Raw genomic sequence first — 24079 nt, 5'->3', positions numbered from 1 at the left:
GGCCCTATGCACCGGAGAATCGCCGCGGGATCATTAAGTTAAGTAAGTAGCAGACCTTCAGACCATCGGTTATCTTCGTCGAAATACACTGAGCTTTTAAGACCCGTATTCTCTTAAGACTGTATTCTGCTGCAGTATTCTGTACGAAGTGCCTGGGATACGCTGCACCTGTTTGGACACCTTACTAATCCATTCGAAGTTGTAGTGCGCAAAGCCTAAATTTTGTCTGAGAGGGCTACCCATGTCCGGCGGCTCATCAGAACTAATCTCAAGAAGTAAAATTGATGATAAGGGAAGATGAAAGATCTGGCGCTCTCATTTTTTTCTGGACATGGGCCTAAGTGTAGTTGAAACAAACGAGAGGTCTTTGAGTGATAATAAAGCATGGATCATCCAAAATCTGGACGCACTGTTTATTATACCATAGTGCTCCTAGTTGTCGTCTGCGCGAAGGAATACGATCTTATCGGGCCAGTAAGCAACCAAACCGGACATTGAAGAAGAATCTAGAAGCCAAAAGACGGGCCCGGAAGTTATACAACAAAGTTCTAACGAAATACGGCGGATGCATCCTCATGGATGACGAAACGTACGTGAAGATGGATTTTGGGCGGCTTTCTGGTCAAAAATTTTACAAAGCCACTGGTCGGTGTCCCCGCCAAGTTCAAATTCGTTTTTGCCGATAAGTTTTCAGGAAAGTGTTTGATCTGGCAAGGTATTTGCAGCTGCGGACGAAAAACCCCGGTTTTTGTGAAAAACAAGACCATGGACTCCGAAATGTACAATGAAACCGAAATGAAAAACGTTTTTTTTTTCGTACATAAGATCTCAAAAAGGACCAGTAAAGTTTTCGCCAGATTTGACAAGCTGTCACTACAGCAAAGAGGTACTACAGTGATATCGGGACAAAGGGTGGATTTTGTCGAAAAGGACATCAACCCACCCAACTGTCCTCAATTCCGCCCTATGGAAAAATTTTGGGCAATTGTCAAGCAGAAGATGAAGAAGAATGGTAGGACGACTCGGGATGCAACAGAGATGAAGAGATTGTGGAACAAAATGGCCGCTGAGGTCAGTGAATAGGGTGTTCAAACTATGATGAGTAATACTCGACGAAAAGTTCGAAATTTCATCAAAACAACATCGGAATAATTTGTTTTATTATTTTTCCTTTAAAGTGCAATAAAAAAACCTTACATTTAATGTACAAAATATTTTTATTTCGTTTACATAGCTCCGAGATAGACCCTTTTTAATGCGTCCAGATTTTGGGTGATCCATGCTTTATGTGTTTTTAAAATGAGATCCCAAGCAACCAAAAGTCGCGTTTTTACTTAAAATGGAACTCCGGAGTTCACATCTGGCTGAAAAAAATGTTTTACGGGAGCTTCAGGTGACTTTTGTCATTTAAAAGTTACCCAGGAACTTCCATCGCCTTTTGAAAGGTTAAATTATCGGTAACGGAACTTCTAAGCGCTTTTAATGAAACTTCTTTCAAGAAGGTCGATAACGTTCGCTAACATTTTCCAACAACCTATATGGGAATCCTAAGCGACATGTCAAAAATGTCTGTCAATTTCTTGTCATGGTATTTGGTTTTGTTTATGTCAGTATTGATATTTACAAATGGAATTCAAGAATTTTTCAAATTTTTCTTGTCAATCTTAAAATATTCGAATAAATCTTTGATGATGAGAATTTTTGTTATTAATTATTAAGTGTACTGACAGTGCTTTAATCGAAATAAGGTACAATCTATTGACTTAAATACTAAATATTACAGTAGCAATGAACTATTGCTGGATTGGTCGAGAGGCTGGTGAGTTCGATTGCATCCTAGAGAGTTGCGGTTCAGTTCTCTGGGCGTAAATATCTTTTGTAATCAAAACAATATAATTAAAATCAATGAATGATAAACCGGCAACTTAGCAATCTGTCATCTGGTTGTCAGAGCAATCGGTCAACCGGATTTTTTTTTGACGCGTAGAAGTTTTTTTTACATTCTCTTAGAAGCTGAATAGTATTCTCTTCAGCCACCTAAACGAACTTTAAAGTAGCTTTAAGAACTAAAATTTTGGTCTGATTAGCATTCTCTTCAGACAGAAACGAGAGCTTATTGAGCTTCTATGAAACCTTTTTAAGGGAATTCTTGATGCTTGGGATGCCTTTAAAAGTGAAACATTTTTAAGTTTTTGTAGCGTCCCTTCGGTATTACCGGAATATAACTGTTGTACATAATTGCGATTAAGTACAAGATACATATATTGAGAACGGTGTGTTCAAAAATTTAACCCGTAAAATCAGAGCCCATGTTTAACGCTTCATCAGCCAATACGAATATCCCGTTCAACAACCATCAATAAACACTACTGTCAATAGGATGCGGTAAAAAGCCATTTTTAATTATCAATGCGAGCTATTTGCGGCATCGACAGCGAGAGCTCACTTCTCAAGTTTTACTCCCGGTGTGTGGTTAGTTGAACGGTTGGATGGTCGCTTGAAGCCGGCAATGATTTTATTTTCATTTTTTCCCCATCCAGCACACTAAAGGAGGGAAGGGAACCCTCTTCGAATGTCATCGGTTGTAAACGTTGGCTTTCCAGTGTTCCACGCTACCTTTTCCCGGAATCAATCCGGATAAATTCTCCCGCCAGCGATGGCATCGGGCCAGCTTCGTCGTGGCAGTGTGTTTTGTTTTTTTATTTCTGTCTTCTCGTCAGCCTGGAGATGCTGAAACTGATCAATGTGGTGCGACGGCGAGGGTGGGGCACCTATAGCTACTTTCCTCCTCGAATGTAAACAAACAATTATCCCATCATCGCGCCCCGTATTACGTGTTATTGGGTGCCGCTACAAAACGACGACGACGGAAAACGGTGTCTCGCGGACCGAGATTACACTTGGCGATCCGACAACGACACTCAGTCAGTAGATATTCTGCCTGACTCTCACCGATTCTGATCTCGCTCCCTTGTAGAAGGATGAGCAGTTGAGTAGTCATCGTAAAGACTAATTTACCCGTATGTACTTGTAACATCACCCTCACTCATCATCATCAGTCTCATTACACTACACTCCTCAATCCTCAGTAGCGCCTTCTTCGATTCTTTTGTTGTCTTGTCGTCTGCGGAACTCAACTCTCGTCGAGTTCTCAACGAAGAAGAAGAAGTGATAAGAGATGAGAGAACACTCTCTCGTGAGTGTGTTTCACCAAAAGAAAAAGCAAAGGAAAGGGCTGCGCTCAGCGCTCTACAACACCAACCACCACAAAGAGTGTCGCTGATGAGTGTTCGGGGCCCTACAATTCTACTTATTTAGTAGGTACTTCTACTTCTACAATCTTGGTGCTGCTGGCTGAGCATGTTCCCGGTGCCCTAGCACTAGCAGCAGCGTCATAGTAGCGCAGTAGGTTTTCGGTGTCGGTTGAGTGCGGTCGTGTTTTTATCGGGCTCCAAGGGTTTCGCTCGTACAGAGTGCTCCCCCAAAAAAAAAAAACACCACATCAGCTGTCTGTGTAGAGAGGCCGCCCTTTTTGATGATTGGTGTAGGGAAATTGTTGATGTTCTCCGAAGTTTGTTGGTGTTAGTGTAAGTGCAGTTGTTGCAGTTTTTTTTCGATTACTCTTTCAAAAGTGGCGGGTGCTGCTGCACTTTATGGTTTTTTTTTTGTTTCTCTATTTTAACCGGGTGGCAGCGACGGGAATTGTGTTGTGTTGCGTTATGAGCCCTTTGCGTGGGACTTTTTCGTCGGTGTCCCGGGCGTGTTGTTTTGCGTGTGTGCTGTTCTCGAATAAATAATTCATTTCGGCTGGCTGGAAGCTCCTCGCCATGTTTCGGTTTTTTTTCTTGCCTCTCCAGAATTCCGAACAGAATTGCCGAATGCCACCCGCTGTCTTCGGACGGAAATGATCGGTTTGATTCCCTGACAGAAGAAGATACAATTTTGCTTCGCTGATAAGGCCAAAAACGTCATTACAGTCAGTGATCACTTTGATAGTCAAAAAAATAAAAACGAGAGTCGCTCGCTGCCAATCGGAATGTTTATGTTTCGGGAAACTATCAAAGCTAGCCATGTGTTAGGACATTCGTTTACTTGTTCGAATTCCCGGTGTGTGATTTATGTTAATGTCATCGCTCAGTAGTCACGTTGCTGCACAAAATGCACACCTAATCGGTTTAGTTATTTTTAATTAATGGCTCACCGCCGCCTACTGCAGCAAAAAAAAAACACACTAAATCCGAACAAAGTTGCATTTTGCACAGCACCTTCCTCAGTTTGTGTTTGAAAATTAAACAGTTTTTTTCACCTTCTGTTGCTCATCCTTCTATAATGCAAATTGCCCTACTCGATTGTTTTGTTCGGTATTTTTCCACGCGTCTTTTTTTTGCTTTCCAACCTTAAAAAATTATCATTTCCAGCAGCACAGAATTGAGGTGAACCCGATGAATGTGCAGTAAGCAAACGCGAAAACCAACCTCTAACTAAATAATATGCTATAAAAGTGTGTTTATTGGCGATTGTGGTGTCGCGAGCGAGCTCGCGCGTTCTAAAACAGTATCCTTAAGGCAGTAGTTGCGAAAAGAGAAACGGGAAGAAGAAAAGTGTCGCGACACGACCACGAAAACATCAACAACAGCAACAAAACCCCCGATTCATTGGTGATTAAATTTACATAATTGACAGGAGGGTTCCTCGGTAAATTCATACTTACTCTTACTTGTTTGGCCGGCAATCTTGGTGTCTCGACTGGGCGGTTATTTTGGGGCGGAAGTTGTGAACTTTTTGCTGTTTCGGGTTGGTGTTTATTGCGTGGCCTGGAGCTGTTTCGAAGCTGTTATTGGTCAGTCAGGGTCATCATCATCATTGAGGACCGGGACCTGTGCGTGTAAAAGCGAGGGTGGCCGATAACTGCTGCAGGTTTGCTGCGGTACAATCTTTGGAAGTGTGTTCTCCGACGGCGGTCGTCAACGGTAAGATTTTCTCGTTCTTTATGTGCTTTTTGAGGAGGGACATTGATAAAAGAATTATTAAGGGTTCTCTTTCCCTGTGGTATTTTGAAGAGAAGGTAACCTTTAATAGAAAGAAGTTTCCAATATGAAAATGGCCAAGCCAGACATGCAGCATTAAATTCACAGAACAGCTTTGTGGGATCATTCTTTCTACACTCTACGAAACTGGGTCTTTGAATCAATACTTCGGGTGTGATTTCAGAATGTAGTCGATAATGTTGATCCTAAATTCTAGTTCTTAAGTCTCATCCAGATTAAAGTTTATTTCTGAATTATGGTAGTGAAATTTGGATATTGTACATTCATTTCACCACAAATTTCCCACGAATCACCATTTTCGTGCCAGGAGCCAGGAGCAGTCACTTTCGTTCCGAAGAATCTTTGCCAAGAATAGCGATTGACCGATTGAACGACGATCCAACTATGTTTGAAGTCCAAGCAGGGAACAAAGTTTTGCGTAAGGCAGAATTTAAAGGATTCTCCCAAGGTAACCCACGAAAAGCATAGGACACGAACCGACGTTGAGTTGCTTTAAAACGCGCTGTCCATGAAACTTCAAAAGGTCACCATACTAGGTTCTCAGATTCCAATATTGATCGCACTATAAGCAGCAGTACAGAGCTCGCAAGCAAACCGGATCAGTGAATTCTTTGCTCAAACGTATGATAAATTCCTGCATGCGATTTGTCTTCTTGAGTACCACAGAGTGATGATGCCTTAAAGTCATATGACTGTCCAACAAAACGCCAAGGTCCTTTTTCTCCTCAACACGATACAACTGCTCGCCAAAAATATTGTAATCATGCATGAAAAGATTTTTCCTACGCCCAAAATTGTTAATACAGCATTTCGCAATGCTCAAAACAAATAAGTTATTAGCGCACCAGTTCATAACTATGGCCAAAGAAGCGTTGCAATTCATAACAATCAGCTTGGCTGTTAATGACTAAAAATGTTTTCAAGTCGTCTGCGTATAGGAAAACTCCGCCTCCAATGAGCAACAAACTGATATCGTTACAGAACAGCGTAAACAACATAGGACCCAAATTGCTGACTTGTGGTACCCCAGACTTAGGAATAAAATCAGAGGATTCAGCATATCCAATTTTAACAACCAACCGACGATCCGTTTTGTAGCTTCTGATCCACGCACACAATCGTTCTGGAAACTTCAAACCAAGCATTTTTTTCAAGAGGAATTAGAATATCATGGTTTACAGAATCAAATGCCGCTGAAATATCGAAGTAGGAAAAAGTCGGGTAAGACGGACACCGAATCGCAATAGAAAATTGAGCCACCGATCGTGACCTAGAGGATAGCGTTCAAATCTTCTAAGCCAGAGGTCATGAGATCGAGTCTCGGTCACGGCAAACATATTACTCTTTCTGTGGGTTGGTGGTGTAAGCATTAGTATTAGTAAGATGCTAGCCATTATATCCTTGAAAGATGTACGCTTTAGTGTTAAGTAGAATTTAGATCGCTTCAAAGAAACACGAAGTTTCACTGAGATCCTAAACTTCATATGGAGTCGCTTTATAGTTTCCTGAACCAAGTATAGAGATTCCGCCTAAAATTATACTCACATTGCCAGAACATTTTCAAGAACGTACCGGGCCGGACAGATTTGGGCTATTTTATCTAGAAACCTGGCAAAATCCGGGCATTTGATTTTAAAATTTTCAATCAAGAATCCGTGTAATATCTGGGAAAATTTGGTCAAAATCCAGGAGTTTCTTAGCGAAAATCAAGGGAAAAACTTGAATAAAAATCTTAATCTCATAAATAAATAAAATTTATAAGACAATTTGTTTTTCTTTTTGTTCGTTTTGGCAACTTAAATGTATAAACTCGAGCAAAATCCGGGCTTTTCTCAATACAATTCGGGCAACTGGGCCGGACCGGACTTTTCCCAAATTTTGTATTAAATATCTCGGCAAACCCGTATAAAACCGGGCAACCTGGCAACCTTATCCTAACTAGTAATAAAAACATTTGGGCCCTCAATTTTCGTATGTTGATTCTCAGAACTGCGTAGTGAAGTTTAATCACAAAACTCGAAAGTTGCAGAACGACAGTTGCAGAACGACAGTTGCAGATTGGAGTATTTTTCTGAAATTTGCGCAAAATAAATTTGCATCATTGTTCTTTGAGAGACTATTTTTCACAACTTTTAAAATGCAGAAAAAATAAAAAAATACGTTTTTAACTATACACTTTCAGCTATCTTTATGCAGATTTTCAAGCAAAAATACCCAATAACTGATATCTTACAGCGTTTGCAAAGTGATGAAAATTGATGTCTCTCAATCGCCCTGAATTGACCAATAAAATTAAATTGTCAAACTAACAAAAATTATGTCACTTCTTTAAAAGCTTCTTGTAAGATGAGCTAACGACAAGCCGAACTTTAAATTGCTTTAACATTGAGTATTGGAAAAAAAATCTTGTGGTCTTTGTGGATTTCTTTTTTGGACAAAATAAGCAACAAAACCGAAAGTGACAAAAAATTGTCGAAGAGCCAGCCAGCCAGCCAGTCACCGTACCCATACTTTGGCAGAAACTTAGGCAGAATAGTGGATAACCGGTAGAAGAACTTCGCGAGATCGCCAAGTCTCTCCAACCGAGGAAGGCCCCCGGACCGGACGGCATTCCGAACGTCGCGGTGAAGGCCGCGATCAGGGAATTCCCCGATATGTTCCGAACATCGTTGCAACGATACGTGACGGAACGGGTGTTTCCTGACACGTGGAAACGGCAGAAACTCGTTCTTCTGCCAAAGCCGGGTAAGCGTCCAGGAGACCCATCGGCATATCGGCCGATCTGTCTACTGGATACAGCGGGTAAGGTCCTGGAGAAGGTGATTCAGAACCGACTTCAGAGATACACGGAAAGTGAGGGCGGACTCTCGGGGAAACAGTTTGGTTTCCGTCGAGGTCGCAGCACCGTAGATGCCATCCGCTCGGTCATCGAGGTAGCGGACAGAGCCAGGCTGACCAAGAGGAGAGGGCTCCGCTTTTGCGCGGTTGTCACTCTGGATGTGAAGAACGCCTTCAACAGTGTCAGTTGGACAGCGATTGCGTCGTCGCTCATCCAAATGAGGATCCCGGCATATCTGTATAGGCTTGTGGAAAGTTACTTCCACAATCGCCAACTGCAGTATATGACCGGTGAGGGTTTGCGAACACAAGAGGTTTCGGCGGGTGTTCCACAGGGGTCAATACTCGGCCCGGTTCTGTGGAACATCACTAACGACGAACTCCTACGAACGAGCCTCCCATCGGGAGCCGAACTCGTAGGATTTGCAGATGATGTAGTCCTCTTGGCGAGAGGCTCCTCAACAGCGGAGGTTGAGCTACTGGCCACGGTAGCTATCCAGGCAGTGGAACGCTGGATGCACTCCAAGTGCCTGCGTCTAGCCCACCACAAAACCGAGATGGTGCTTATCACCAACCTGAAATCACCCCAAACAGGTACCATTGCCGTTGGACCGTGCAATATCGTGTCCAAACGCGCAATCAAGTACCTAGGGGTGATGATTGACGACAGGCTCAGCTTCACGAGCCATGTCGAATACGTGTGCAAGAGAGCGGCAATGGCCACGGCCGCACTCACACGAATGATGCCGAACTCCTCGGCCATCCAAAGCAGCAAAAGGCGGATCCTGGCAAGTGTGACCACATCGATCTTGCGGTACGGAGCAGCGGTCTAGAGGCAGGCCTTGGGAGGAAGCTGTAACCTGCAGCGACTTAGCAGCGTTCAGCGGCTGATGAACCTGCGGGTTATCAGCGAATACCGGACCATGTCGTCCGAAGCCGCCTGTGTAGTAGCGGGTGTCATGCCCATCTCGGTTTTGCTTGAGGAGGATGTCTATTGCTACGACAACAAAGACACGCCCAACGTTCGAGATCTCGCCAATGAGGACTCGATGTCCAACTGGCAGCAGCTGTGGGACAGCTCAACGAGAGGAAGGTGAACCCATCGTCTGATCCCGCACATCGGGAGCTGGATCGGAAGAAGGCACGGTGAAGTGGACTTCTATATGACGCAATTCCTGACTGGTCATGGATGCTTCATGAAGTACCACTACCGGTTTGGACATGTGGCTTCGCCATATTGCCCAGATTGTGGTGATGGAGAGGAGACACCCGAACATGTGGTGTTTGTCTGTCCGAGGTTTGCGGCGGTACGTACTTCCATATTTGCCGCCTGTGGGCCTGACACGACAGCAGATAACGTTGTACAGAGGATGTGTGCGGATTCCAACACTTGGCATGCGGTCAGCGATGGGTTCACCCGGATCATGACTGCCCTGCAGAGGAGCTGGAACCAACGGCAGTCCGCGAACGGTGTAGGATGACTCCATCGACGGGGAGCATCTGAGTAGTGTGCGTCTGATCCCTTGATCGAAGCTACAAAGATAAGGCAACATCTTCTGCGTAGCGGAGGTCAGGGGTGCGCCGCGAATGTGTGTAGGATACCCCAACGTCGGGGGGTATCCGAGTAGTTCCGCGTCCTAAGAGGGAAACTGCGGGGATAAGACTTTACCTTCCTCGTAGCGGATCTCGAGGGAAGAGGGTTAACCACTGTCGGGGGATACCCACGGGTAGAGAGGCTCTCGACGCCGGGCGAGCCTCTCGAGTCGGTGTAGGATGCCGTCACCGTCGGGAAACATCCGAGTCGTAGCGTTCCAAGTCCCGTACGTGTGCCGTGACAGGCGCGAGTCTAGGATAAGCTGCTCTCGATTTGGCACACAACGGGCAGGAAAATCCGCGGGCCAAAAATCCTAGGGTTGCCAACCAAGGGGGATAAAGAAGACCGGACAACGGTCGGAGTAGACTGACCCCATCGACGGGGGGCTGTCGAGTAGAGTGCGTCCGACCCCCCGGTTTGAAGTTACAAAGATAAGACAATACCTTCTGCGTAGCGGATGCCGTGGGCGCGCCGCGTTCGTGAGTAGGATGCTCCACCTTCGGGGAGTATCCGAGTGGAGCGGTTCTCAACGACAGAAGCTGCGGGGATAAGACATGACCTTCTTCGCAGTGGAAATCGTTGGGAAAGGGTTATTCCACGTTCGGGGAATACCCACGGGTAGAGTGGCTCTCGACGCCGGGCGAGCCATTCGAGTCGGTGTAGGATGACGTCTTCGTCGGGAATCATCCGAGTCGTTGCGTTAAGTCCCGCGCGTGTGCCGTGACAGGCGCGAGTCTAGGATAAGCTGCTCTCGATCTGGCACACGACGGGCAAGGTGGCAAACTTCGAACCCTGAAGATAAGAGGTCGGGCTTCGAGTCGTTAGAGGAGAGGTCAGGCCTCAAACCTTCAGGCGGAGAGGTTTGTGCGGTCAACCCCGAGTCTTTATGATAAGAGGTCGGGTCCCGAGTCGTAAGAGGAGGGATCAGGCCCCTTACCAACAAGAGGAGGGGTACAAGTGGTCACCTCGAGTCATTACGAGGAGAGGTCAGATTTCAAGTCGTTAGAGGAGAGATCGGGCCTTGAATCGTGCAGAGGAGAGGTAAACCTCGAGTCGATGCGAGGAGGGGTCGGATCTCAAGTCGTTAGAGGAGAGATCAGGCCTCAAGTCGCGAAGAGGAGAGGTTTGTGTGGGAATCTCGAGTCATTGCGAGGAGATGTCGGTTCTCAAGTCGTTAGAGGAGAGTTCAGGCGTCGAGTCGTAAGGATGAGAGGTTTTGCTGAAAGTGGTCTCGTTAATGAGTATTGCTTTTGAGCGCATTAGCGCGAATAGACTAGGGTGGTCTAACCGGTTTTACCGAAACCGGTAAAACCGTCCATTTTCTCAATACCGGAATACCGACTTTTGGGACGGTAAAAAACCGGTATATCCGGTAAATTTTTCATCATCATTTGGCATTTTAAAATGGACACAGCTAAACGTTTTTTTACCAAATATTTATGAGTACAAATACTCAAATTTTGTTCACTCAGCTTCAAAATCCAAGCTCAATAAACCTTACTGCAAGGTTTATGTGAGATTTGATTATTGCTAAAACTTGTCGATGTAACTTTATGAATTAAAGCTTTTTTAATGAAACTTTACACATTTCAGATCAGCTATCGAACTCCACAACATGTAAAGACTGTATAAATTTACAATGAATGAAAAAAGATACAGCTACAAGAAATTTAAGTTTTCTTCACAAAAATCACTGAATTTTTCATTGAAAAGCTGGAATTTGATAAAATTTGCAAAAATGATTTATCTATAAACAGGCCAAATTTATAAAAATCGTTCTAAGCGGTTCCAGGCTTTCACAATCTTGAAATTTAAAATGAAAAATATTGAAAACTGATTAGAAACTTCCTAGTTTGTTTCAAAACATAAAATACTTCGGCAGGGTCAGCATTTGAACACATGTTTACATCAATTCTAACTTCAGTTCTAACGAAACTTTCAACAGAGTCAGCATTTAAACACATGTTAGACTGTTTGTATTATTTTTTTTGTCAATATTTTCAAGGTAAGTGATGGAACTCTGTTGTTTTTATTTTTAACGCTGTTGAAGCATTTTCTTTTCCAGATAAAGCAGTAACAAAGTTTTTATAAATTTGCAACAGTATTTTAGCAACAAAAAGCGTATGGATCAGATTTAAACAACAAATTTTTTGCTGAATTTTGACTGGTTTTTCAAGAATTTTCATTTCGATTTTTTCGTTTTATTATTGGGAGCGCAAACTTAATGCGATCACGACCTAGGTTGCGGGGAGTGAGTCAACCAAAAACTTTGTGACAGTGTTTTGAGTTTTGTTTATTTATAAGTTAAGTCGTTGTTTTGACGAAAAATCTTTTTGAATACCAATTTCATATCATTTTCATTAAAGGCTATATAAACTTTTTATAAATCTGTAAAATCTGTTCTTAAATATGAATACTGTTTTACAGAGTATAGGACAAAAATTCGTTGAAAAAAATATGAAACTTCTAGAATTTCTGCAACCTCACATCGAAATTATAATAACAAAATGAAGATGATAAATATTATGATTATTATGAGGATGATGATAGATTTATGAGAAAGGAATAATTTAAAGGCACAATACCATTTTTTTATTGGAAATGTTGCTGAATCTATTGCGTTATAAATTCTGAGCATTTTATGCCGTTACTACTGCAATTACATGAAAACTTTTCATGAATTCGATATACTTTGAAAAAATACCGGTTTTACCGGTTTTATCGGTTTTATAAATTACAAATACCGAAATACCGGATTTGAAAAAAACCGGTAAATCCGACCACCCTAGAATAGACCTCCCACTATTGATGCATAGTGTACTAAACAGTTCGAGGTGGGAACCAGGTCTGCGGCCCTAGGTGGAGTTTAGGGAGTAGGGGGTATACACGGAGTATATCATGAGTCTTCCCATTGTACCCATGGACCCAGAGTAGCAAACTGGGGGGACGCGGTGGCTCGCCGTGCCTTGGAATACAATCCGTAAACCGGGATTTACCACCTGTGGTTACCAACTAAAAAAAAAACATACATACATACATACATACATACATACATACATACATACATACATACATAGAATATGGCAGCAAATTCAACCGGATGCAGTCAAGTGAATTATAAAGCTACAATCTGACGATTTGGCCTATTGGTAAGGTATCGGCGAGATAATCAGGGGACTCGAGTTCGGTTTCTTAGGATGTTTTTTTCATTTGCCATTCATGATCGATGCATTTTACACTAAACGATGAGTCGCAGATCCATTAAACAAAACAATAACAAAATAATGTATGTCTGTTGCTTGGTTTGGCTTGGCGGATGCAACGATAAAAATAATCGATCATGAATGGTGAATGAAAAAAAAAATCGCTTCGACCAGGAATCGAACTTGAAACTTCTGATAACCTCTCCGCCACCTCACCAATACACTGAATCGTCAGATGTAAACTTGTCAAGCTTTAGCTCTATAATTCAGTTGATCGTCGAGTTGAATTCGTTGCTAGATTGTATTTTGTTTATATTTCTATTTTGCTGAAAAATTTATTCTATAGGAACTACAAAACTGTTCCTCATGAAAATTTATTCGAGAAAATATGTATGTAAGAGGAGTGCCATTTGATTTAATTTAATTTAATTTAATCATTTAATTTTAAATCGTTTAAAATATTTGAAATTAAAATCAGTATCGTTTTAAAAATTTTCATTGAAAGTGTACATGATTTAATTGCAATACCAAAGAAAAGGGAGGGAATTTATTGTGACCAATTTAGTCAATGTGTGCTAAAACAAGAAGTTGGAAGCGAAGCTTAGAAAACGAATGATAAAAAACATCCTCAGTCAGTTTCTTGATTTCGGACGGAAGTGCTTTCAATTCCAAATGGTACTTTGACATCGTCTTCTGGTAACGCAATCATCTTTAAAAGGAGGCGACTAAAATGGTCCCCATTTGCTAGAAAGGATTAGTCGCCAAACTTCTCTGCTCAGCAATTAGTGGGATTAGATTATCATTATGCAGGCAGGACACTTTCAAATAGAAAATAATTACAAAAGTGTTCTTTGAACTTCTCGGTAAGCTTTCGAATCAACTTAGAAATGCTTGGAAACTACTGTTTTTTTACTGGTATTTGGATAATTTTTACAATCAAAGACATCCTTGGTAAGGCACTGGCCCAATGCAAGTGTCGGTTGTTGGTAATAAATAAAACAAATAATTTTACTGGGAAACTTATTGTACAAGACTTTAGATGACAGAAACATACCTACAGATGTTTGCAACATAACCTACAAAAGTGCGCCTAACGCCCGGCGTTCGGTGTGACGACGACTACTCCATAATAGTCGCAATTTAGAGCATAACTTTGATAATTGCTATAATCCTCTAGGCACCGGGTCGACTTATTTCCTCGACTTACCTCTACCTCTCCTAAATATCCCTCGAAACGGAAAATGCCACGTTCCAGTGAACGTGCATTGCTCTGGGCCTAACCGGGGCATGAGGAACCTATATCGGATCGCATAGAGTATGTACTACATCCGATACCTACATCTTAATCAGTTCAATCAGATCGGAAAACCGAACCGGATAATACAGACTCCGCATATACTTACTAAATGCTAACTTCTCGTGTTGTGGCACTAACCTTTATCGTTTTGCGATCTCTATCTCTCGGTGTTCCAGGTAAGCATCATCATTATCATCGTCGTCGACGCCGTCATAAGGAAAAAGCGAGCAGCAGCACGAGGGAATTAATCGAGAGTTGCATTGCACCATCCATTCATCCAACTCGGTCCTCCATCCAGTGCATCCATCAGTTCTAACTGGAATTTGCTAGAGCGAGAACGAAACTAACGTAGAGGCACTCCAGATAGGAATGCTTGACCGGTCGACCAGCTCATTGGGTTCGATTAAATACTGGGAATTAATTCTAGCCTCCCATCCACCCTCTAAGCCAACTTTTTCTCCGGACCCTCCCTAGTGCCCCTTCTAGGGAGAGCCACCAAGCGATTAGTCACGACGACGACCAACTTCGACTAGAGTACCGAGTAACAAGACAGTTGACGTTTGAAAAGCCGGGTGTTCTACTTCAATTAGACTCCTCCGTTTGGCTCTATAGAGGCATTTGTGGGTGGGTGGGTGTCATTTCATGTGAGAACACGTTCAAACCGTTTGATGGGATCCGTTTAAGGGGAAACGGATTTATTTCAACCTGCTACATATCTCGAAATCTCGGAACCGGTAAATTTGCATACAAAGTTGCGTAAATTTGCATCCAATTACAAATTAATCTGATAGATTTCTATGTAACGGACCTTTAGAGATACCTGAAAGTGTTTCCGTTGGTCAACCGAATCGAAAGTGTATGGTCAGTTTTGTCAATCTTTTTTCCATTCAAGTTTTTACAATGAGTACCGTACAGTCTGACCCATAAAAAAAGCAAAAAAAAAATCTCAGTCCTTTTTGGGTTGTTTTTTACTTTTTTCGAGGATTTTTTTTTGTGTGTTTCAGCTTTTATCTTCATCTGTCAATTGACGTGAACAATGCAGCAGTACAGTATAGACCAGGGTGCTTACAGCTAGGGTGTTAGCATTTTGAGGAAAAGTACACGGAAAATAAAAAAAGGTAAAATTTACCTTTTTTGCGAGGTGATTTTTTTCCACCCCTCTTTCGAGGTAAATTTTACCTTTTTTTTCATTCACCTAGCAAAAAGGTAAATTTTACTTTTTTTCAATTCACCTAGCAAAAAGGTATTTTTTCGCATTCACCTAGCAAAACAGTTAACAATACCGTTTTCCCGTTCACTGATATAAAAGGTAAATGCTAGTTGGTTTAATTGGTTTCTTTAATAGAAATAAAAACAAAATTCATTCGAAAATGTGTATTTATTTGAAATAAATATATAGGGATATTTACCTAATATTTGTTTTTCAAATGTATCACCTTTTTGGCTTTCACGAACGTTCACCTTGTTATCTCGGTAAATTTTACCTTTTTATTATTTTCCGTGTAGGCAAGGGGTACCAAAAGTTTTTCAGTGGTGGAGGGTGGGGACGGAGTGCTTTTTGACAGCCAGTTGTTCGCCTACCATGCCTACGATTACGATTGCTTGTCACAAGATGGTCGATTCCTTGTTTTGGTATATTAACCCACCCGTAGCTGTACTCGCCCTGGTATAGACTATATCTGATATCGGCCAGGTGTACGCAAAGGAAATAGTGCCCAGCTCGCTTTTCGCCGAAAAAAAATTTCAACCAAATTGCTGTGGCCATGGTTGGTCGGTTCCTCCCGAACAACAAAGAGCCGGGAGAAAACAACTCTGTTTTCAGTTCGGCTTCCGAGCAGGGTTGTCAATATCTTTTTTTTTTTTTTGAAAAACCAGGGACTTTTGAAATTAAAATCAGGCTACCTCAAAATAAAGGAAATTTCGCTCGATGTGTTGACCTTTTTTTTTGGTCCTTGATCCACATTTTCACTTCAGCAATGGTATCAAATGTAGTTCCTCCATTTTGCATCACATTTGAAAAAATCAGGCATATTTTCAAAAATCAGGGAAATTCTATGACTTATCAGGTTGTCAGGCTGAGCCTCGAAAAATCCGGCAAATCCTAAATAATCAGGTACATTGGCATCTCTGCTTTCGAGTGTAATTCTCTTTCGCTGATCGTGCTTCACTCGTTACCCGAGTTTACACGAGCTTTAAGCGACTCGGTCGGACGGCAAGTTTGAGCAATGTTGCCACATCCAAATCTGTACCGCTCATCGAAAAAATCTTTTTTATCTGTACCGAAAACTGAACAATCTGTACCAAAATCTGTACCGAAGAAATCCAAGTTCTGCATTCAATGTATTGATATGTGAAAATTTTGTTTCCCTTTTTTAATCTTAAAAAAGATATATAGTTTATTGCATATAGTACATCTTTTTAGTTAAACAGTTTTTGTGAAACTCATTTAATTATTTTTATTTTCTCTCCTTAAAAAACTGACATTGAAAAATATTTTTCATAACAAACACTTTCTAATGTTCTTAATTTTTATACATAATTTTATTAAAACGATTTTTGAGCGTCATATTTAATACGACATTTTTGATCCGCCGTTTAATCTTACATATTAACTTTTCGTTTTAAGGATAGCGTGTCAACGCACAGACGATTGCGAATTTTGGTTTTATTGGCATTTACTTATGAGAAAATGCGCTCATCCACTGCTGAGGAGTGGGGGATTATAATCAGATATTTAATTCTGTCTTGAAGAATAATTGAGTTGATGCACAGTTCTGTACTGCTTTCGTAGAGTGTCAGCGTTACAGTTTGATTTTCAACATCCTTTATATGAGCGTGTACTTTCCAGTAAGGAACTCCTATCGTCAGAACAATAAAAGCTAACTTTTGACTTATTTTCTATAAAATTTTCAATAAAATGGATGAAAGCAAAGTGTAGACACTTTTTAAATTTTTAAAAGTCAAAAATCTGTACAAATCTGTACCAAATTTTGAAAATCTGTCATCTGTACGTACAGATTCTGTACCAAAAATGAGCTCAAAAATCTGTACCTGTCTAGATAAATCTGTACATGTGGCAACCATGTGAGAGCTCTCGTATCTGAGCGAGAAAAGAGTATTGCGACCTGACGACCAAACAAAAAAAGGTCACCACCATAAACTTCGCCATCCAAACTTTTTCACACTTTTCCAGACATTTTTTCAAAATCTTCCAGACATTTCTGAAAAACATTTGACATCACTGGTCAAGAGCGCCCTCAGTCCAGGGTTGCCAACATTTTTATTTTTCACAAACTCAGGGAGCCTCGAGAAGAAAAACCAGGCAAAATCAGGCTAACATAAAATAGTCAAACTGACCTACAGGTATTGTATCGATCATGGTGAAATTAAATCACCAATAATGAGTTTGAGACCTTGTTTTATAAGTTCCTATTGATCCAGCTCGATGATTTATCAAGCTGTAAGTACATACATACATATGTTCGTGTGTGGGTGTTTGTTCATGTTTTTTTTCGAATCTGGGCTGGCCTTACCAATTTTATATCAGTTCTCGAAACTAATATAAAATATTCCATAAAAACCAGTGTATGTTTACTGTTTCATCTAAATATAGTAAGTACTCATGATGGCTCCAAAAAAGGTAGCCAGCCTGGAAAAGTTTGGATGGCGAACTTTAAAAGTGATGACTTTTTTTTGGTCGCTCGCTTTTATTTGATAATCTTATCATACATTCTATACATTATCAATGCTAGGACCCATTGTGGAAATATTGAAAGTACTACGTTCCATGCTTGATTTCCTGGTTTACATCCATCTTAGTAGAACTCCTCACTTTTCAATTATTAATTCGTATCATTTTCTATCATTTTATCAGGAAAATTCTGAATTTTTACTGTTTTGCAAAAAATGCCATGTCCAAATTCAAAAGTCTGGAAGAAAAGTCAAATGTCTGGAAGTCTGAAAACCCAAAAAACTGTCTGACGAAAGTCTGAAAGATCCAGACAAAATCTGAAAGGTTGACATCACTGATCACGCTCCATCGACTGGATTTTAGCCGAGCGCGCTCATGGTCTTCATTTGTCCGTAAGTAGCTGTAAACCCGAAGCGATCGACCATGTGCGAGTGCGTGCTCGGCTAAATACCGAGTCGATGGGCAGGGTTGCCAAAATCAGGCTACGTGAAAGTATACAATTATAAAAAACTAGCTGACCCGGTAAACTTCGTATTACCCGTTACCTAATAAATCGTTGGAAAATGTTTACAGTTCTATAACTTTTCGTGCTCGTGAATCTTTTTTCATGAAAATCGTCTTCAAGTTGTTCGGGTTTTGTCCCGTTTCTAGTTGATTTTATTTAGGAGCTCCCCTTCCATAGAAAGTGAAATTCTTGAAACTATTATACAAACCATCTCTGACCCGAAAAACCCTCAGATACCAAATTTCACGTAATTCCGACCGACTATTCATACGTGATGTTGTTGCAAAGAAAACGCCTTCATTTTTATATATAAGATAAGAAGATGTGAAGAGATAATTTTGTATGGGGACCCCCCCCCTTTCATCAAAAGTGAGATTCTTGAAACTATTATACAAACCATCTCTGACAAAAAAACCCTCGGATACCAAATTTCAATTCATTCCGACTGACCATTCATACGTGATGTTGTTACAAAGAAAACGCCTCCATTTTATATATAAGATGTGAAGAAGAGATAACTTTGTATGGGGACCCCCCTTTCATAAAAAGTGAGATTCTTGAAACTATTATACAAACCATCTCTGACCCAAAAAACCCTCGGATACAAAATTGCACTTCATTCCGACCGACCATTCATACGTGATGTTGTTACAAAGAAAATGCCTCCATTTTTATATAGAAGATTTTCCATACAAATTAAAAAGATCAAATTTACTTATGTAAACGTTACTTAAAAATTCTGCAAAAAACATGAATGAGTTTTGAATCAAAACAAAGCTTTTATAGATCCCAGGGTTTGAGAAATTCAAAAATGACCCCAAATCGACTCAGTCTACTGTTTATACTATTTCTGTTCTTTCAATTTTTCAATAATCAAAATAAACTAATTTCCTAAAAGATGTTTTAAAATCCGGAAGCTACTTTCAACTGTGTTATTATTTCTATATTTGACGTCTTTCACGTGAATCTGAATTCTTTTTTTTAACTTAATGAAATGTTCAATCGATAGGGTTCCCATTTTCTATTTCAAAACGCTTTTTGTGGTACATTTTTTTTAAATGGTGAAATCTGTACTAATCTTAACCAAATGCTTCAAATCTGTCTTCTGTGCAGATAGAATCTGTACCCAAAAAGTTACGAAAAAATCTGTACTTTTTAAGATAAATCTGTTCTTGTGGCTACCATGCCAGCTGCTTGATGACAGATTTTCGCATTTTTTTATGGGTCATACTGTAGATATTGTATAGCTATATTTTAGACAGGCAGCGGGTAATTTTGCACACTTTGGCGCCGCACTTCGTCGACGACAACGACGATGACAGGCTAGGTTAGGTTGGAAGTGTGGATTATCTACTATATAATGAAGTTAAATGAAATCTAAACCGAAATGGTGGGAACCGAAACATGCACGTCATATCTCATCTAACTGGAATTGTGGGGGATTCCCTTTCTGCTGACAAATTAATGAATTAATTTCGGTTCACTCATACTAAACGTGCTTATAGCTTTGGATGCTATAATTTTTTAGGGAAAACCAGTAGGAAAAAATGTCATTTGGACGTGTGAATAAAAAATTCAACTGTTTTATTTCATCTATTGACTTTCACCTCTCACTAGATCACTTTTCGTACATGTTTTGATAAAAGCAAAGACGTAAGACGACTTTTACACACCGCTGATCTAAGTTACCGTTCCGCTTGACAATAGCTCAGTATTTCTCAATTGGGCGGAGCTCTGGCGTGTTGGGAGGGTTCTTGTCCTTGGGAACCACCTGCACGTTGTTGGCGGCGTATCACTCCATGGCCTTTTTACCGTAATGGCAAGATGTCAAATCCGGCCAAAACAGTACGGAACAACCGTGTTTCTTCAGGAAAGGCAGCAGACGTTTATTCAAACACTCTTTCACGTAAATTTCTTGGTTGACAGTCCCGGAAACTATGAAAATGCTGCTTTTCAAGCAACAGGTACAGATGGCTTGCCAAACCAGACATTTCTTCGCGAACTTTGACAGTTTCATGTGCTTGAAAATATCTGCTACCTTTCCCCTTCCTTTTGCCGTATAAAACTCCTGTCCCGGAAGCTGCTTGTAGTCGGCTTTGACGTAGGTTTCGTCGTCCATTACCACGCAGTCAAACTTCGTCAGCATCGTCGTGTACAGCCTCCAGGATCGCGGTTTGGCCGTCGTATTTTGTTTATCATCGCGATTTGGAGTCACTACCTTCTTGTAAGTCGATAGTCCGGCTCGTTTTTTGGCTCGATGCACGGTTGTAGACGATACACCCAGCTTATTTGCGGCATCTCGGAGAGAGAGGTTAGGGTTTCGCTTGAAACTACCGGCCTCTTTGTCGTCTCAGTGGCTTCCGGCTTTCGATTTCCCCCCGATCCAGACTTCCTGGCTGTCGACAAACGTTCCTCAAACACATTAATTACATTTGTAACGGTTGATTTGGCAACTTTTAGCGATTTTGCCAGCTTTGCGTGCGAGTAGCTCGGATTTTCGCGATGCGTGAGCAAAATTTTGATACGCTGCTCTTCTTCCTTGGACGGCATTTTGACAACTGAAGAGTGAATTCCAAAATAAAAATAGGAGCAACATTCTACACTCACACACCTTCAAAATGAGGGGTGTTCAGGTTTTTTAAATGCAAAATTGAAAGAAATACGTCAAGTTTATATTGACCAAATTATGACCGTATCACCCTTTAGGCGTGGCCTTGTGGTAGTGTGTTCGATTGTCACCACGAAGGTCCGGGGTTCGATCCCCAAGCCAGACATGTTTTTTTTATAAGTAATTTGATTACTTGAGCGACCATTCTGATGCGATATATGTAGGAAATGTAGGAAAGAAGCAATCGACCAACAGAAAATTGGACAAATCTCGGCAAACCGCAATTTGTCGAGTTTGAAATCCGGCGCGTTTCATTTTGGTGGCAACATATACTGAACATAGTGATCCCGAGAAGGTGATTTGAAATTATGGTGAAATTTAGATAGAGATAGAACTTTTTGCTCTTCTTACGATTGTTTGGAAGCTGAATAGAGGATCATTTCGACTTGTTTTGGAACTTGAAATTATCAATAAGAACTTAAATTTTGAGAGGCATAGAACGTAACTTCAGATCAATGATAAAGGCTTAGTAAGCATTTCCGTTCCTGTTTTATGAGAATTTTGGTTGCCTGGGATAGTGATTCAAATCTGTGAATCATATATTTCTCACCTAAGTTTTTCAAATACAGTCGAACCTAGATAAGTGAGAGCCCAGCACACCGAACTTTTTTTTCTCGTTTAAAGAGGTTTCTCACTCATCCAGGATTTCTATTATATAGGCTTTGTAACAATCCTTTTTTCTTATAGAGGTTTTCTTAAATCCATCGAAAATACCTTCTCAGGAAGTAATTGAAAATATTTTTATTTTTTTTTTGTTTGTGAGAGCTTGATATTGCTTTAAATAATAACATAATCAACTGCCTAAATAAAACTCGAATGAATTCAATAGTCTTTTCTGCTTATGATAAAAAAAAATCGCCTTAAAATATGCAAGATGCATCACTCTTAATTAATTTTCAGTGAGTGAGTAGCAAGGTAAAGTTTATTGACCTGACTTGTTTATTCGAACGATTTATCTCAAACGGCTTTTCCTAGATTATTGTTTATTTTCAAGAAAGAAAAAAAACGATACAATGAAAAAGAAGAAACTTGTTTAAATGGCATTCCTAAAGTTGTCGGATTCCCAGATTTTATCCGGGTTTACCCGGATATTTAATATACAATTTGGAAACATTTTCCGGATTTCATGAAAAAACGCCCGGATTTTTCCCGGGTTTAATCACTTAATTTGCCGAATCAGAAAAAAAAACAAATTGTGTTGTAATTTTTTTTTACTTTGTGCTTCCAAAACGAAATTTGTTGAGCAAGTTTAATAATCATGAAAGGTTTTTTGAAGGCCCTAAAATACGATTTAAAGTCTGTCGATCAGTTTTTGATGAATTTGTTTTAAATTCTTTTTCTAGATTTTTGCTGAGAAATTTCTGGATTTTTACAAAATTTGCCGGATATTGCCCGGATTTTTGATGGGCAATTTTAAAATCAAATTCAATTCCCGGATTTGTCAGGCCCGGATACGTGCTGAAAAAACGATGACCCGCAACCAGAAAAAATCGAAAAAAAAACTTTTTATCAAAAAATTTTCAAGTTGAATTTTTTTCCTGATTAAAAAAATTCAAAGTTTTTCACGTGACCCCCGACCAGAAAAAATCAAAAAAATGACTGTAAACCAAATAAAATTCAAGTTGAAAATTCGGCCAGATTAAAAAAAATCAAGGTTTTTCACGCGACCACCCACCAGAAAAAATCGAAAAAAATGATTTTTTACCAATAAAATTTCAAGTTGAAAATTTGGCCTGAATAAAAAAATTCAAGGTTTTTCACGCGACCCCTGACAAAAAAAAATTCGAAAAAAATGTTTTTTACAAAAAAATTTCAAGTTGAAAATTTTGCCTCATTCAAAAAATTCAAGGTTTTTCACGCAACCCGCGACCAGAAAAAATCGAAAAAAAAGACTTTTACAAAAAAAGTATCAAGTTAAAAATTTGTCCTGATTCAAAAAAATTCAAGGTTTTTCACGCGACCCCCGACCAAAAAAAATCGACAGATGACTGTTTATCAAAAAAATTGCAAGTTGAAAATTTGGCCTGATTAAAAAAATTCAAGGTTTTCCACGCGACCCGCGACCAGAAAAAATTTAAAAAAAAATTTTTACAAAAAAAATTCCAAGTTGAAAATTTGTCCTGATTCAAAAAATTCAAGGTTTTTCACGCGACCCCCGACCAGAAAAAATCGTAAAAATGACTGTTCACCAAAAAATTTCAAGTTGAAAATTTTGCCTCATTCAAAAAATTCAAGGTTTTTCACGCCACCCCCAACCAGAAAAAATGATTTTTTACCAAAAAAGTTTCAAGTTTAAAATTTTGCCTAATTCAAAACATTCAAGGTTTTCCACGCGACCCGCGACCAGAAAAAATCGAAAAAAAGGACTTTTACAAAAAAATTTCAAGTTGAAAATTTTGCCTGGTTAAAAAATTCAAGGTTTTTCACTCGACCCCCGACCAGAAAAAAGCGAAAAATATAATATTTTACCAAAAAAGTTTCAAGTTGAAATTTTTGCCAGATTCTAAAAAAAAATCGAAAAAAAATGATTTTTTACCAAAAACTTTTCAAGTTTAAAATTTTGCCTCATCAAAACAATCAAGGTTTTTCACGCGACCCCGACCAGAAAAAATCGAAAAAATGACTGTTCACCAAAAAAATTTCAAGGTGAAAATTTGGCCTGATTCTAAAAATTCATGGTTTTTCACGAGACCCCCGACCAGAAAAAAATGACTTATTCTTATAGATGTTTTTGACACTCACTTTTAGAGGTTTTGTGGTATAAAAATCACGGGATCTGACGAGTTCTTTCACTTATAGAGGTCTCTCGCTTATCTAGGTTCCACTGTATTTGTAATTAAACATAATTGCTTCAAAAAACAAATAAAATATTTTTTTTCAAAAATAAAAAAAAACCGTTGAAAGAAATTTTAAAACCGCAAAATAACAAAAATACGAAAATGATTACAATAATAAACAAATGAATAAAACAGAACGAATTGAATTTAAAAATTATACAAAATGCCAAAATGACATAAAACATAAAAATGACAAAAGTGATTAAAATGATAAAAATGAAAAAAATGACAAATAAAAAAATTCATTAAAAAAATGTTAGACATGACTTAAAATTACAAAAATTATAAAAATGGCAGAAAATGGGAAAAAGACGACTGAAAAAGAACAATTATTAAACTTGCAGAAATTAAACTTGAAATACAAGCTTAAAGAAATTATTATTTTCGTCACAATAATA

Source organism: Uranotaenia lowii, chromosome 1, assembly GCF_029784155.1.
Source record: "Uranotaenia lowii strain MFRU-FL chromosome 1, ASM2978415v1, whole genome shotgun sequence".
Taxonomy (NCBI): domain Eukaryota; kingdom Metazoa; phylum Arthropoda; class Insecta; order Diptera; family Culicidae; genus Uranotaenia; species Uranotaenia lowii.
This window is presented reverse-complemented; position numbering follows the sequence as displayed.